This window comes from Giraffa tippelskirchi, chromosome 2 (genome assembly GCF_054371585.1).
Source record: "Giraffa tippelskirchi isolate mGirTip1 chromosome 2, T2T-mGirTip1v1.2.pri, whole genome shotgun sequence".
NCBI lineage: Eukaryota > Metazoa > Chordata > Mammalia > Artiodactyla > Giraffidae > Giraffa > Giraffa tippelskirchi.
In genome coordinates, this window is record NC_137276.1 from 119,905,487 (window position 1) to 119,920,585 (window position 15,099).

Consider the following 15,099-nt stretch of genomic DNA (forward strand, 5'->3'; position numbering starts at 1 on the left):
ATGCCACATAGCAGTCCCGGTATCTCTGCGCCTCCAACTGGCAAGTCCCTGGACTGTTTGAGAGCTGAATGTGGACAGCACAGCCATGTGAACTGGCAAAGAGGGCCCCGTGTTCGCCACAGGTGGAGCCATCCATGCCAGGTTTGTCAGGCAGAGCGCAGGCTAGATTCTAGCCCTGTTGGGCAACATTGAAGGCCACGGCCCCAGGCAGCAGCAACGACTAGTCATTCCATCACAAAGGTAACAGAATGTTAAAAGTGACACTTTGAAGGCCAAACTACTTTTGCTGTAAAATCCCAAAGCAAGAAGTGTTCACAGTGTTTCACTCAAGGTTCACAGCATGTGAGCCTACTGACCCTGAGAATATAACCCATCAGCTCACTGAGAGACAGGATTTTGAAGAGAGGGTTTTCTGAGAAGTGTGACTCTGGAGAAAGCACAAAGTGTTTCCTGAAGGTCAGGTGGGGACCTGCCCCTCATTTCAAACATGTTGGGGGTTTCCACCAACTACTTGGTGAACTTACCAAGTGAGTCCCTCTCAGATGTCAGGTCTAATTCTTGGAATCTATAAATGTGACCTTATTTGGAAAAAGTCTTTGCAGGTGTGATCAAGTTAAGGCTCTTGAGCTGGAAAGGTGATTCTGTATTATTCAGATGAGCCCTGAATGCAATTACATGTATCCTTATAAGAGGAAGCAGAGGGAGACGTAACTGCACACAAAGAAGGTCATGTGACCGAGAAGCCGAGATTGGTGTACTGGGGCCACAAGCCATCGAATGCTGACAGCTGCCAGATGCCCAGAGAGGCAAAGAGCAAATGTTCTCCCAGAGCCTCCAGAAAGAGCTCAGCCTTCCTGACACTGGATTTCAGCTCAGTAAACTGACTTCAGGGACTTCCCTAGTGGCTCAGTTGTAAAGAATCTGCCTATAATGCGGGAGATCTGGGTTCAGTCCCTGGGTCAGGAAGATCCCTGGAGGAGGGCACGGCCACCCACTCCAGTATTCATGCCTGGAGAATCCCTTGGACAGAGGAGCCTGGCTGACTACAGTCCATAGGGTCACAAAGAGTCAGACACAACTAAAGCAACTGAGCATGCCCACAAACAAACTGACTTCAGACTTCCGTCCTCAGAATTATGGAAGATCACATTTCTTTTAAGCCATCAAGTTTGTGGTAAGTTTTTACAGCACCCACCGAGAACTAATGAATAGGCAAGGTGACTTCTGCTTAGGTTGTGGCAGCAGGAGCAAGCATCTGGATTGGGGTCACCCTCTACCTCAAGTTTGTCAGGGCAGATGATGTGTGAAGGTTAGAGCCAGGTGTGGACCGCACAGGGAGGGAACCAAGATGGCCTCATTCCAAACTCATCTGGCAGAGACCCCAGCAGCAAGAAGTTGGAGGTAAAGCCTAAGAGAAATGTCCCAAGGGACCACTCAGAAGAGGGACATCTCCCCTCTTCTAAGGTCAAAAAGGTACAGAGCCTTAAAAGAATTCCACCAGGAGAAAGGTCAGCTTAAACCATACTGGGCTCCCACAGCATCCACTCAAGGAAGAGCTCTCCTATGCCTGCTACTTGCCCCGAACCCCAGCTTCCACCTAGGGGAGGTGTGGTGGGGGGCACAGAAGTCCAGCAGAGGAGCTCTATTTCCAAAGCAAGCCTCCAGGCCTAAGCAAGCTAAACTGGAGCCAGGAAAAGAATGGGATGTCAAAGTTGAGAGTTTTGACTAATATCTTGGCCTGGACCTTCAAATTCCAAATTGAGACTGTTTTCCATTTAAAGCGACCTTAGGACAGACTATTTCCTAAGAGGAGCAGAAAAGGCAGCGACTGCCAGCGTTTTCATCCCAAGCCAGGGTACATTAATCCCGCTGAACACATTTTAAAGGGGCAAGAGCAAACAGACCCTGAAGTTGCAGCCCCCAGTCCACCACAAGCCAGGTTTATTCAACACACTAGTTGCAAGGGCTGGTGAAAACATCTCAGTGGAACAGAGCATCGCTGAGTTCCCATGAAAGGAAAAAATGCAAATTTGTTTTCGGTATCACTGTGAAGCTTCCTGCGTGGAGCCCTTGGCCTTGACGGACTCGCATTGACGTCAGTCCGAGTTAGCCAGATCCGAGCAGCTGTTGGCTTCCTCCCTCGGCCTCGGCCCCTGGTACAGAAAACATGTTGGTTTTGTTTCATGGAAGATTAAAAACATTTGCTGCTGCGTCCATAATTCACAGCCCCCGTTATCACTGGGACCAGGAACACTGAACAAAAAATGCTTAGTCCCCTCTCCAAACCAAGAAGAAAAGCCCAGAGGGAGGCCAGACGCAGGATGACGCATCAGCTGGGACCCAGCCCAGACCTGGGTCATTGCATCCTTTCCTTTCTCCTGAAACAAGAGGCAAAGGATCTATAACACACTTCAAATCATGGTCATATGCACCAAGATGCTTTGTCCTTACACGTGTGAGTGAGACAGGGCTACCTACCCCTGGAAGAGGGCCCCTTGCCTCTGGTCTCATGACAAAATACCAGCAAAGCAAAATGTGAAACCAGCTCCCTGGCTCCTCGCAGGGTTGTGGCAGGGCTGGTGTTTATGGTGGCAAGGCTGATCGTCATATGCCCCCACCACTCCCTCCCGCCGAAACTGCAGCCAAGATTCCGACTCTCTATCTTGAACTTTCTGGCCCTTTCCAGCACCCAGGAGAAGACTCGGGCAGACAAAGCCCAGCTGAGGCGGTTCCTGCTGCTCATAGCCAGTTCTGCAGAAATCTTCGTGGGATGGATCCTTTTTGTCAAGCTGGTTAGATAATCCCACATCTTTCGTCATGCTGCTCAGACACATCCTTTAGGTAACAGTGGTTTGGAACCTCCATTAAAATGCAACAGAGGCAAGTAGATTCTTTATCTAGTCACAGGAAGACATAGGCTTCCCTGGTGGCTCAGTGGTAAAGAATCTGCCTGCAGTGTAGGAGACATGGGTTCAATCCATGGGTCAGGAAGATCCCCTGGAGAAGGAAATGGCAACCCATTCCAGTATTCTTGCCTGGAAAATCCCATGGATGGAGGAGCCTGGCAGGTTATAGTCCATAGGGTAACAAAGAGTCGGACACCACTGAGTGACTAACACACACAGGAAGACATGATCTTCCCTAGCTAAGGCAGTGGGGCTTCCCCAGTGGTTCAGCAATAAGGAATCTGCCTGCAATGCAGGAGACACAGGTTCAATCCCTGGGTCGGGAAGATCCTCTGGAGGAGGGCCTGGCAACCTACTCCAGTATTCTTGCCTGGAGAATCCCACAAACAGAGGAGCCTGGTGGGCTACCGTCCATAGGGTCACAAAGAGTCAGACATAATTGAGCAAGCAAGATCAACTCAGGCAGTGAGCTGGGTGAGAGAAGGTATGTGAGAGCAGGAAGCATGGGCTTGGGGAGGGCTGGAATGCATGGTCACACCTCTCTTTGGCCTTCAGATGCCCTCAGCAGGGACCTGGTGTGCCTCGAGGTAAACCTCACTCCACAGTCCCTCTGAATTCAGAGCCATCAGAGACCTCAGTTGGAATCTTCCCCACTCCATCTCTTATTCTGGACATAGCAGCTTTGGTCCAGACACTGTGCCAAGCTCCAACCAACACTGGAGGTCCAACTTCCATTCCCTTCCCTCTACCTTCTCCCGGAGAGGTGAGGGGGAGTCTCCCCTGTGCCTCCCACCCCAGGATGGGTGGGACCCTTCATCTGAGATCACCTCCCTAATCACGATTGGCTGCAGGGGGCTGTGGCATTTCCCCATTGGCTGTGAGTCATGGGACCGCGGGGACCATGCCCCTCTAAACCCAACACAGAAAATGCAAAATGAAGTGTGCCAACTTCAGAAAAAGAGTCAAGATGTTATTGTTGTTGTTATTTATTGAGTACAGTGAGTCCCTTACCTACAAACCTTCTAGTTGCAAACTTTCAAAGGTGCAAACGTGCATTCTATCAATATCAGGCATGAGTGACATTGCAGCTTGTCCTCCGTCTCCTATCGCTGACAATCCTTCAGCTCTACCATTTCCCACCTTCTCTCCCTCCTCCAGGCAGTAACTCTTCTTGCCTGTTCACTCAATGCCAGTCCCTGCATGCCAGCTGTTGTACTGTACTACAGTGCTTTTCAAGGTACTCTACTGCAAGATTAAAAATGTTTTATTTCTTGTGTTTGTTTTTTGTGTATCATTTGTGTGAAAAGTATTATAAACCTATTACAGTACAGTACTGTATAGCCGATTGCATTAGTTGGGTACATAGGCTAACTCCATTGGACTTATGAACAAACTGGACTTACAAACTCGCTCTTGGAATGGAACTCATTCATATGTGGGGGACTGACTGTTATGACAAATATCCATGTTTCCCTTTCTGGAATCTGACTAAACCCATAAGATGCTGTGGATTTACATCACAGACTGTCTGCATTGTCTCATCGGAGTTGGGGGATATTCTAGAGGAAGGCAGGCTGAAAAAGGAGTTATTTTTGTTGTTGTTACTTTTAATTAATCCTTTATTCACAGCTGCAAACCTTTACTCAATTATGGATGAAACATAAGAACCTTTTTGAAATGCTAAGAAAGGAGTGGGTACCAAGTGACCACAGTAAAAATTGGAACATCAAGTGGGGAAGAGGCCGGGGTTGTTCACTGAGCATAATCCAACCTAAGGCAGGGAGATGGTTGCACTAACAGGAAGGAATTCAGGGAACTTATCTCCCCCAAACTGCGAAATGCTATTGAAATACTACAAACGGAGCAATTAGATGAAACTCAAGGTTGGCATGATGAAGTCACGGTGCTGTCATTCCCTCAGCAAACATTTTACTGAGTCACTTCATGTGTCGGATCACAACTGTAAGGGGATGGGCTCACTGTCCCCCAGAAGTTCCCAGCTTCTAGGAGATGCTGTCACCCCAGACTGAGCAAATGCTATACAGATGGGGCTGGAGGAGCAGAGGGAGCAGAAAGGGGATGTTGATGGAGCCTGGTGGTAACAGCTCAACTCAAATACCAAGCAGACCAGGGCCAAGCCCTGGAATCAAACCTTGTTAATTCTGGGACTGTGGTCAAGTTACTTAAGCTGTCTCAACTTGTTCATGCCCCTTTGAAATGAGAATTTCGGTGTCTACTTCTGAGGGCCATGCTAAAACAATCAAATAGAACATACAACCTAGTCCACAACTTGAAGAAAATACTCTGTAGAAAGTGTTAGCCATTCATTCATGTGAGACTCTTTGCGACACCATGGACTATAGCACACCAGGCTCCTCTACCCATGGAATTCTCCAGGCAAAAGTACTGAAGGGGGTAACCATTCCCTTCTCCAGGGGATCTTCCTGACCCAGGGATCAAACTCAGGTCTCCTGCATTGCAGGCAGATTCTTTACCATCTGAGCCACCAGAGACACCCTCAGTAATATTAGCTTTCATTCTTATTCACTCAACTGACAAAGTCAGAGAAACTGCCACAGAGGAGGTAAGATTTTAGATGTGTCAGAACTAGGACTTCCCTAGTGGTCCAGTGGTTAAGACTTGGCCTCCCAATGCAGAGGGGTGTGGGTATGTGTTCTATCCCTGCTTGAGGAACTAAGATCCCACATGCTGCTAAGTCGCTTCAGTCGTGTCCAACTCTGTGCGACCCCATAGACGGCAGCCCACTAGGCTCCGCCGTCCCTGGGATTCTCCAGGCAAGAACCCTGGAGTGGGTTGCCATTTCCTTCTCCAAGATCCTACATACCTCAGAGCAAAAAAAAAAAAAAAAAAACATAAAATAGAAATTATATTGTAATAAATTCAATGAAGACTTTAAAAATGGTTCACACCCAAAAAATATTTAATATATATATATGTAGGATACATCAGGACTTAGGAAGGAGAACCAGTGATTTGGTGAAAAGGAAATGTCATTCACAAAGATCTCATTTTGTTTTTCTGTCACTAAGTCATGTCCAACTCTTTGCAACCCCGTGGACTGTAGCTTGCCAGGCTCCTCTGTCTTCCACTATCTCCTGGAGTATGCTCAAACTCATATCCATTGATTCGGTGATTCCATCCAACCATCTCATGCTCTGCTGTTCTCTTTTCCTCTTGCCCTCAATATTTCCCAGTATCAAGGTCTTTTCCATGAGTCAGCTCTTCACCTCAGGTGGCTAAAGTATTGGAGCTTCAGCATCAGTTCTTCCAATGAATATGCTGGGCTGATTTCCTTTAGGATTGAATGGTTTGATCTCCTTGCTGTCCAAGGGACTCTCAAGAGTCTTCTCCAGCACCACAATTCAAAAGCACAAAGATCTCAATACATACATACATGCAAGGCATGTTTGGAAACCAGCAAGGAGTTCAAAGCCATCGGTCTGAGGGACTTAAAGGAGGGAAGAGTTGGATGAGTTTGTTCCATGCTAGGGAATTGGGACTTTGTCCTGTGGGCATTTGGTCAACGGATGATGAGTTTTGGAGTCAAATAGTTGAGTTCCATCCCCCACACATACTGTGGGTGGTGAGATTGGGGATCCAGAGGTGCAAGCAACTGGGAATAATAACATCTGATCTGGAGGGCTCTTGAATGGTTTACATGCAGGAGGATCAGAAAATTTTCTCTAAAGAACCAGACAGTAAATATTTTTGGGTCGGCAAGCCATACAGTTCCTGTTGCAACTACTCAACCCTGCCAGTGTAGCATGAGAGCATCCATAGACCATACTGACATGAGGACAGTTATGTCCCAATAAAACTTTATTTATAAAAACAAGCAGTGGGCAAGATTTGATCTGCAGGTAGTAATTTGCCCACCCTTGCTTTAGATTAGAAAACAAACCTGAAATCCCCTAAAGCAAGTCACCCACCCTCCTTTCCACTTACCAATAGCAGGCACTTTTCCTAGATCTTTATCTCGTGTCCAGTAGCTCCAAGACATTGCTAAATGATCTGAAGATTATACTGAGCTCCCCCAATCTAAGCTCTAGAGACAGTCATACATCAAGATAATGTGTTCCACAGAGTGAGAATTGCTTTGCCAGGAGCACTGAGTGTTTTCGTAATCAATCAATCAGTCAGAGAAAATTCACTAAGCACATGATGCTGGAGACGCTGAGATCACTGAAGCTGGATCTGCAGGAAGAGCACGTGGTTTGGTGAGAAAGTCCCACTTCCCAGTCGCCTGCATTCTACTCACAGTTTTACTCAGTTTTACTTGTGCAGAATCCTTGAGAGTCACATTTTCCATTTCTTAATCTGTACAGTAAAGAAATTCAGCCAAGTGAGGGTGTGGAGAAAAGGGAACCCTCCTACACTGTTGGCAGGAATGTAAATTGGTTCAGTCGCTATGGAAAACAGTATGACGGTTCCTCAAAAAACTAAAAATAGAGCTGCCATATGATCCAGCAATACCACTCCTGGGCATATATCGAGAGAAAACTCTAATTCGAAAAGACATGTAGGCCCCAGTGTTCACAGCATGTATATACATACATACATACACACATATACACACACAATGGAATACTACTCAGTCATTAAAAAGAATGAAATAATGTCATTTGCAGCAATATGAATGGACACAGAGATTATCATACTAAGTAAAGCAAGTCAGACAGAGAAAGACAAATACCATATGATATCACTTACATGTAGAATCTAAAATATGACACAAATGAACTTATCTACAAAACAGAAACAGGCTCACAGACATAGAGAACAAACTCATGTTGCCAAGGGGGAAGGGTCGTAAAGGAGAGATGGATTGGGAGTTTGGGGTTAGCAGATGCAAACTATTACATACAGGATGGATAAACAACAAGATCCTACTGTAGAGCACAGGAAACTATATTCAATATTCTGTGATAAAGCATAATGGAAGAGAAAAAAATTTAGCCAAATGGCAATGTGATTCTGAGTGTGCTTCAGAGGTCTTTAGGAGTGGAGGAAGGCTTCCTGGCACCATCCTGAAGGAAACCATGACCATGAGTTGGCCTTGAGAAGTCAGGCTGGCATTCCTGGGGGAAGGGACACCATGAGCCATGGGGAGAGGAAACGATTGGCAACCTGTGCATGCGCATCAGTCCATGGAGCAAGGGTTCAGGAAGGGAGATGCAGTAAAATGGAGAAATGGGTGGAGCCAGTGCATTGAAGACTCTTGGTACTTTTGCTGTCTTTGCAAGAGGAAGGAAACTTGCTAGCATATGGTATACATAGATCAAGAGATAAAAACTCAATGTCTGCAGGGGCTGGATAGGTAGGAGTGAATAAGTAGGATGGATGTAAACACCAGGAATAGTGAGGACAGGACAAACTGGTGAGCGTACGTCCTCCCTAAGACTTTTTAAGAATGTTGGAAATTTAGGGACTTCCCTAGTGGCCCAGTGATCCATCCCCAATGCTGGGGCTACAGGTTCAATCCCTGGTGGGGGAACTAAGATCACAAGTGCTACATAGCAACTAAGCAAGCGGGCCACAATTACTGAGCCCACGCGCCACAACTACTGAAGCCCATTGGCTCTAGACGTACTCTGCAACAAGAGAAGCCCTCAAGCCGCAACTAGAGAGTAGCCCCTGCTGGCCGCAATGCAACGCAGACCCAGCGCAGCCAAAATAATTTTTTTTAAGTGAGAAAAAAACAAATGTTGGAATTTTAGATTTCTATGTGAGAGCTCCTGATTTTTTTTTTAATTAACTAAATTGTTTTTATTAACATCATGCCAGGCAAACAAAACATGGACGGTTAGATTCTGCCCAAGTTGCTGGTTTGAAACTTCAGCTGTAAACGGTGAGGTTGATTTCAGAAAGAGCTTTGGAGAGCCAGCAACGCTAAAGAGCAAAGCTGGGACTTCCCTGGTGGTCCAGCAGTTAACAGTCTACCTACAACGCAGGTGGCTCAGGTTTGATCCCTGGTCAGGGAAATAAGATCCCACATGCCTCCGAACAACTAAACATGCATGCCATAACTACTGAGCCCACACACTCTGACACTCTTGTGCCCCCTGTATCGGAAGCATAGAACCTTAAACACTAGACCACCAGGGAAGCCCCTATCATTGCTTTTTGTGGTGGGAATAATTAAGATATACTCTCTTAGCAAATTTGATGAATGCAACATTGCTGTATATATTCACTATTCTGTGTATTAGACCTCCAAAGCTCATTTACCTACTAGTTGCAAGCTCGTATCCTTACATAAAGCTCATAGTCCCCCATACCCTAACCCATGGAAACCAGTTTTACTCACTATTTGTGCAAGTTTGGCTTTTTTATAATAGGTTCCACATATAAGTGATACATGGTATTTGTCTCTCTCTGTCTGACTCATTTAGCCTAATGTCCTCAAGGTCCATCCATGTTGTTCCAAATGGCAGGATGTCCTTCTTTCTCATGGCTGAATAACATTCCACTGTATATATACACCACATTTTCTTATGCATTCATCTGTTGGTGGATGCTTCAATTGTTTCCATCTCTTAGCTTTTGTGAATATGCTACAATACCCATGGGAGTGTATGTCACTCTTCACTATCCTGTTTTCATTTCATTTCCCTTGGGCATATACCCAGAAATGAATTTGCTGGGTCATATGGCAGTTCTATTTTTTATTGAGGAACTTCTATATTGTTTTCAGTTGTGGCTATAGCGATTTACATTTTACCAACAGTACAGAGGGGTTCCCTTTTTTCCACCTCCTCAACCAATACTTGTCTCGTCCTCTTAATGAAAGCCATTCTAACACCTCATTTTGGCTTTGATTTGCATTTCCCTGAGGATTAGTGATGCTGAGCATCTTTTCAGGTACCCACTCTTTGGGAAAAAAATGTCTATTTATTTCCTCTGCCTATGTTTTTAAAATCAAATTGTTTGGGGGTTTTTGTTATTTTGGATATTAACCCCTTATCAGATACATGGTTTGCAAATATTTCTCTCGTCCTATACATTGTCTTTTCATTTTGTTAATTTTTTTCTGTTGCTGTGCAGAGGCTTTTAAGTCTGATGTGGTCCCACCTGTTGACTTTTGCTTTTGTTTTTTGTGCTTTTGGTATCACATCCAAAAAGTCTTTGCTAATGCCAAGTTCAAGGAGCTTCTTTTCTGTTTTGTTCTAGGAGTATTGGGTCTTACATTTAAGTCTTTTTGATCCATTTTGAGTTAATTTTTGTAGATGGTATAAGATAGGGGTCCAGTTTCATTTTTCTACATGTGTTTATCCACTATTCTCAGCATCATTGTTGAAGAGACCATCCTTTCTTCATTGGGTGTTTTTGGCTTTCCTGTCAAATATTAGTTAACTGTATATGCTGGTAGAGAGTGGTGTTAACTTTAAGCTCAGAATTTTCCTTCTTAATTCATACTACTGTTTTTCAGCAGCATGGCTACTGCTGCAGGTAGTACAGAGATGGTTGCTTATGTACTCAGAATGTTCTTTGAGGGGTTCAGAGAAACCCAGGACTGGTTCCAGCCACCCTCTGCACCCTCCATGTTCAGGCCTGAGAGCCAGACCCGAACACAGAACAGCTGGGAAGGTCTTCAAGCATTCTGAGGCAAAAAACAGAAACAAGAATATGAAGTTCTTTTTTTTCCTCTCTCTCTTTTTAAAATATTGATGTGTTTACTTGTTTGTTTATTTTTTGGCCATGCCTCACAGCATGCAGGATCTTATTTCCCTGACCAGGGACCCAACTGTGCCCCCTGCTGTGGAAGCCCAGAGTCCTAACCACTGGACCACCAGAGAAGTTCTGTATTTTATCAAATTCCTTTCCCAGACTACATAGAGAATGACAAAGTATGTCTTCCGTTGACACACAGAGATGCCACCACTACACACTTATTTGATACACACGTGCCCACATACACACATTAACGGCCTCTGTGAGCATTTGTTTAAATCTACATCTCTTAGAAACACTGCATCAGTTCACTAGGGCTGTGTCTTACTCCATTCAGGCTACTATAACAAAATTACCATGAATTTTGTGGTTTATTAACAACCAACATTAATTTCTCACAGCAGAAGAGGCTGGAAGTCCAAGATCAAGACACCAGCAGGATCAGTGTCTGATGAAGACCTGCTTCCTGGTTCACAAACAGCACCTTCTCATGGTGTCCTCACAGGGCAGAAGGGCTGAGGGAGCTTCCAGGGTCTCTCGTATAAGAGGGCTCTACCCTCTTGACCTGATTACCTCCCAAAGGTCCCACCCACTAATACCATCTCACTGGAGATTCAGTTCAGTTCAGTTCAGTCGCTCAGTCGTGTCTGACTCTCTGCGACCCCATGAATCGCACCATGCCAGGCCTCCCTGTCCATCACCAACTCCAAGAGTTTACCCAAACCCATGTCCATCGAGTCAGTGATGCCATCCAACCATCTCATCCCCTGTCGTCCCCTTCTCCTCCTGCCCCCAATCCTACCCAGCATTAGGGTCTCTTCCAATGAGTCAACTCTTCGCATGAGGTGGCCAAAGTATTGGAGTTTCAGCTTCAACATCTGTCCTTCCAATGATCACCCAGGGTTGATCTCCCTTAGGATGGATTGATTGGATGTCCTTGCAGTCCAAGGGACTCTCAAGAGTCTTCTCCAACACCACAGTTCAAAAGCATCAATTCTGCGGCGCTCAGCTTTCTTCACCGTCCAACTCTCACATCCATACATGACCACTGGAAAAACCATAGCCTTGACTAGACGGACTTTTAGGTTTCAATATGTGAATTTCAGGAGACACACACATGCAGTCCATAGGACCAGCTGACCTTCTTTTCCTATGAAACTCAACTTCAAAATAACTAAAAGATAATAATTACACATGGCACCTGTTTTTGTGCCTTTAGGTACCTTGATGTACACTCATCACACTCGCAGCCAGAGGACCCCTAAAAGGAAATGCATGCTCATCATCCTGGAAACCAGAGTCAGTGCTAGATTTCTAGAAGCCTGACCAGGGACAGTGGGCCCTCAGGATTGGCCTAACTGGCCCCTTCCAAGCACACCCTCCAAGAAGGGGAAGGGCACATGGGTAAACCGAGCTCCCATCCAGACCCCACTGCCACGGGGGATGGCAGAGCTGCTGTCTCTGCTCTGTGCCTGCCTGCCTGATCAATGAAACGCAGATAACAGACTTGGTGTCTCTCATTGGTATTCTTGAGAAATGTTAAGAACCAATTAAAGATGTGTCTAAATGCTTGATGGAAAAAAGAGTAAGCTACAGAGAACATGACTTGAGCTGACGGTGGTAAGATTTGGTTCCAACATGAAGGATTTCTGGGGAAATTTTCTTCCCTCTGGTCTTTCTTCCCTCTTTCCACAAGTGGTTCTTGGATCTTGAGTGCCTTGTGCTAAATGCTGGGATCAAAATGACCAAAACAGAGAGCCCCATCCCCTGCAAGTAAGCAGTTCACTGGGCCACCTGATCCCCCCAAAATAAGCCCACTACCTGTAATCATGGGGCAGCTGCTCATGTGCAGAGGGCCCAAGGAGGCAGTGCTGTCTCCCAAGTGACTGGAAGTGAAGATCACGTGTCGTCTGTTGGCAACTTCTCAGGCAGGCAGGCTAGATGCTTCCTCAAGCCCCAGGCAGGCCTCTCATTCATTGCAATGAATAGAATCGTAGGTCCCTGGGCTGGACGAATTCTAGAGGTCAGGTCAGGAAATTGAGGACACTCAGATGGGGACCAGGCCTCCCACAGTCCCTCAGAGCAGACTAGCATCCCAGGCCTTCTGTTTAAACAGTCGATTTTCCCTGCCTAGCAATTGAATTTATGAGGTTCTTTTATGGTAATGAGTTGGAACCGCGTGCAGGCACACTGAAATTCAGTACAAATCACCATGAGAGCTGAAAAATGCTAATCTGCCTCCAATATCTCCCCACCATTCTCCCAAAACTACCTGCTCCTACAGGTTGTGGCGGGTTAATTATTGCTGCAGAGGAAATGGCACTGATTTGCATCAACTTCCATTGACTGGAACCAGTCAATGTCAGTCCTGTGGGAACAGGCTCAGGTTAACCTATGAGTCCCACAGCTGACAGGTGGGAGTGACTCGGCTTTGCCCCCAGGACATCACTTCCCTGATGGATCACATGCGGTGCCCTGGCCGCCTCAGGGCCCTGCGGTGATCTAGTTACCTGTTCATCCGTACTTGACACATCTGATACTTGGGAGCCTTCCCACCTGCTCCTCGTGGCAGCAGCAACATGAGGACCCAAGCTCAGGACCTGGTACTTCATTTGGTCTCTTTGAAAACTTCCATCCGTACCTAGTGAACTCATCAATAACCATCAAAGCCACCTTTCTTCCTCTCCAAGTTCCAGGCTTCCTATAATGACTAGCTCCCAGTGGAATTTCAATTTTTGGCTGGCTAGTGCAGGTCAGGGCCTCCCAGGTGGCGCTAGTGGTAAAGAACCCTCCTGCCAATGCTATCCTGGTTCACAAAGAGAAGATTCCCTGAAGAAGGGCATGGCAACCCACTCCCATATTCTTGCCTGGAGAATCCCATGGACAGAGAAACCTGGTGGGCTACGGTCCATAGGGTCTCAAAGAGTCGGACACTAAGTGACTTAGCACAGCACAGTGCTGGCCAGGCCCACTTCTGAAGGCAGGACCTGTTAGCAAACAGCATCAGTTGCATTCAGGGAGAGTGTAAAGAAATCACTAAATGGCTCAGGCCTCTGGGGCTCTGAAGACCTGAGTCCTCTACTCTCATATTGCAAGGAATTTGAAAGGTCACTGCCTGTTTGTCCGCCTCTGTGTGTAACAGAGCACCGACTAGTTCTGAGAAAAGGAAGCATCGTAATCCATACATTGATATGCAAATGTTGTTTACCCAGGTGAGGTGCATTGTGAGAGACTCGCCTGGTATAGGTTCCCATTCTGAGCTTCACCTTTATTCCTGGATTCCTGTGTCATGCCTCTGCCCAAGAGGGTTTTGAAAGAAAGTTCTGCTTGCAAACATGGCCCATCTCCAAAAATCTTTCTCTGAGCCATGTTTTAACCCCCTCAAAACTAATTATGTCTGCATTCATATGTGTACGTACATGCGTGTAAGTCACTTCAGTCGTATCCGACTCTTTGCAACCCACCAGGCTTCTATGTCTATGGGATTCTCCAGACAAGAATACTGGAGTGGATTGCCATGCCCTCCTGCAGGGGCTCTTCCCAACCCAGGGATCAAACCCATGTCTCTTAAGTCTCCCACATTAGCAGAGGGGTTCTTTGCCACTAGTACCCCATGGGAAGCCCTTCATACATGTGGATTGTCACTGAGTGATTTGATTATATTAAGGGCACCAAGAGTTTCATATCTAGAGAGCACCTGTCCTGGAAGATTCTTGATGGTGCTAACTATGTTCATACATAGTTCATACTCCCAGGTGGTTCAGTGGTAAAGAATCCGCCTGCCAATGCAGGAGACTCCAGTTTCATCCCTGGGTCGGGAAGATACCCTGGAGAAGGAAATGGCAACCCACTCCAGTATTCTTGCCTAGGAAATCCCATGGACAGAGGAGCCTGGTGGGCTACAGTCCATGGGGTTGGATCACAAAGAGTTGGACACAGCTGAGTGACTAACACACAGACACGGTAGCACTGGGGCAGAAGTGAGTGGGTGAGGGTGTGTAAGAATGGGCAGAAAAACAAAATCTAGCTCATAGAGAGAGAGCCGGTCATGGGAGGAGGCTGTGGCCACCAGAGAAACCCCACCAGGTGAGGACAGTCAGCAGAAGGGGGCCGCCGCCTGTGGCCGCCTGAACATGCAGGGAGAGGCAGATATCTGCTGAGGAATTTGGCACAAAACATGTGGCATCTTGTATGACTAGAATCTAGGGATCTTCCTAAGGCAAAAAAGGAGGCCTCGGAAAGTGTCAGCAACGCCCCATCTGGTTAGCTAATGCCAGGAGTTACACACACTGGCGCCAAGGTCTGGTCTATGCAGGTGTCACTCAGGACCGGTACAATGAAAGCCAACAGCAGTGCTGGGCTCATGTCCCCTCACTGATGGGCGTGTGCGTCAAATGCTGCCCTGGGGGCCCATCTGAGCTGCACCCCAGGTGCTGCAGCAGCTCAGGGGGGCTTGTGCCTATGGCTGATGGCCGTGACCATGACTGGGCTCCTCTCATTG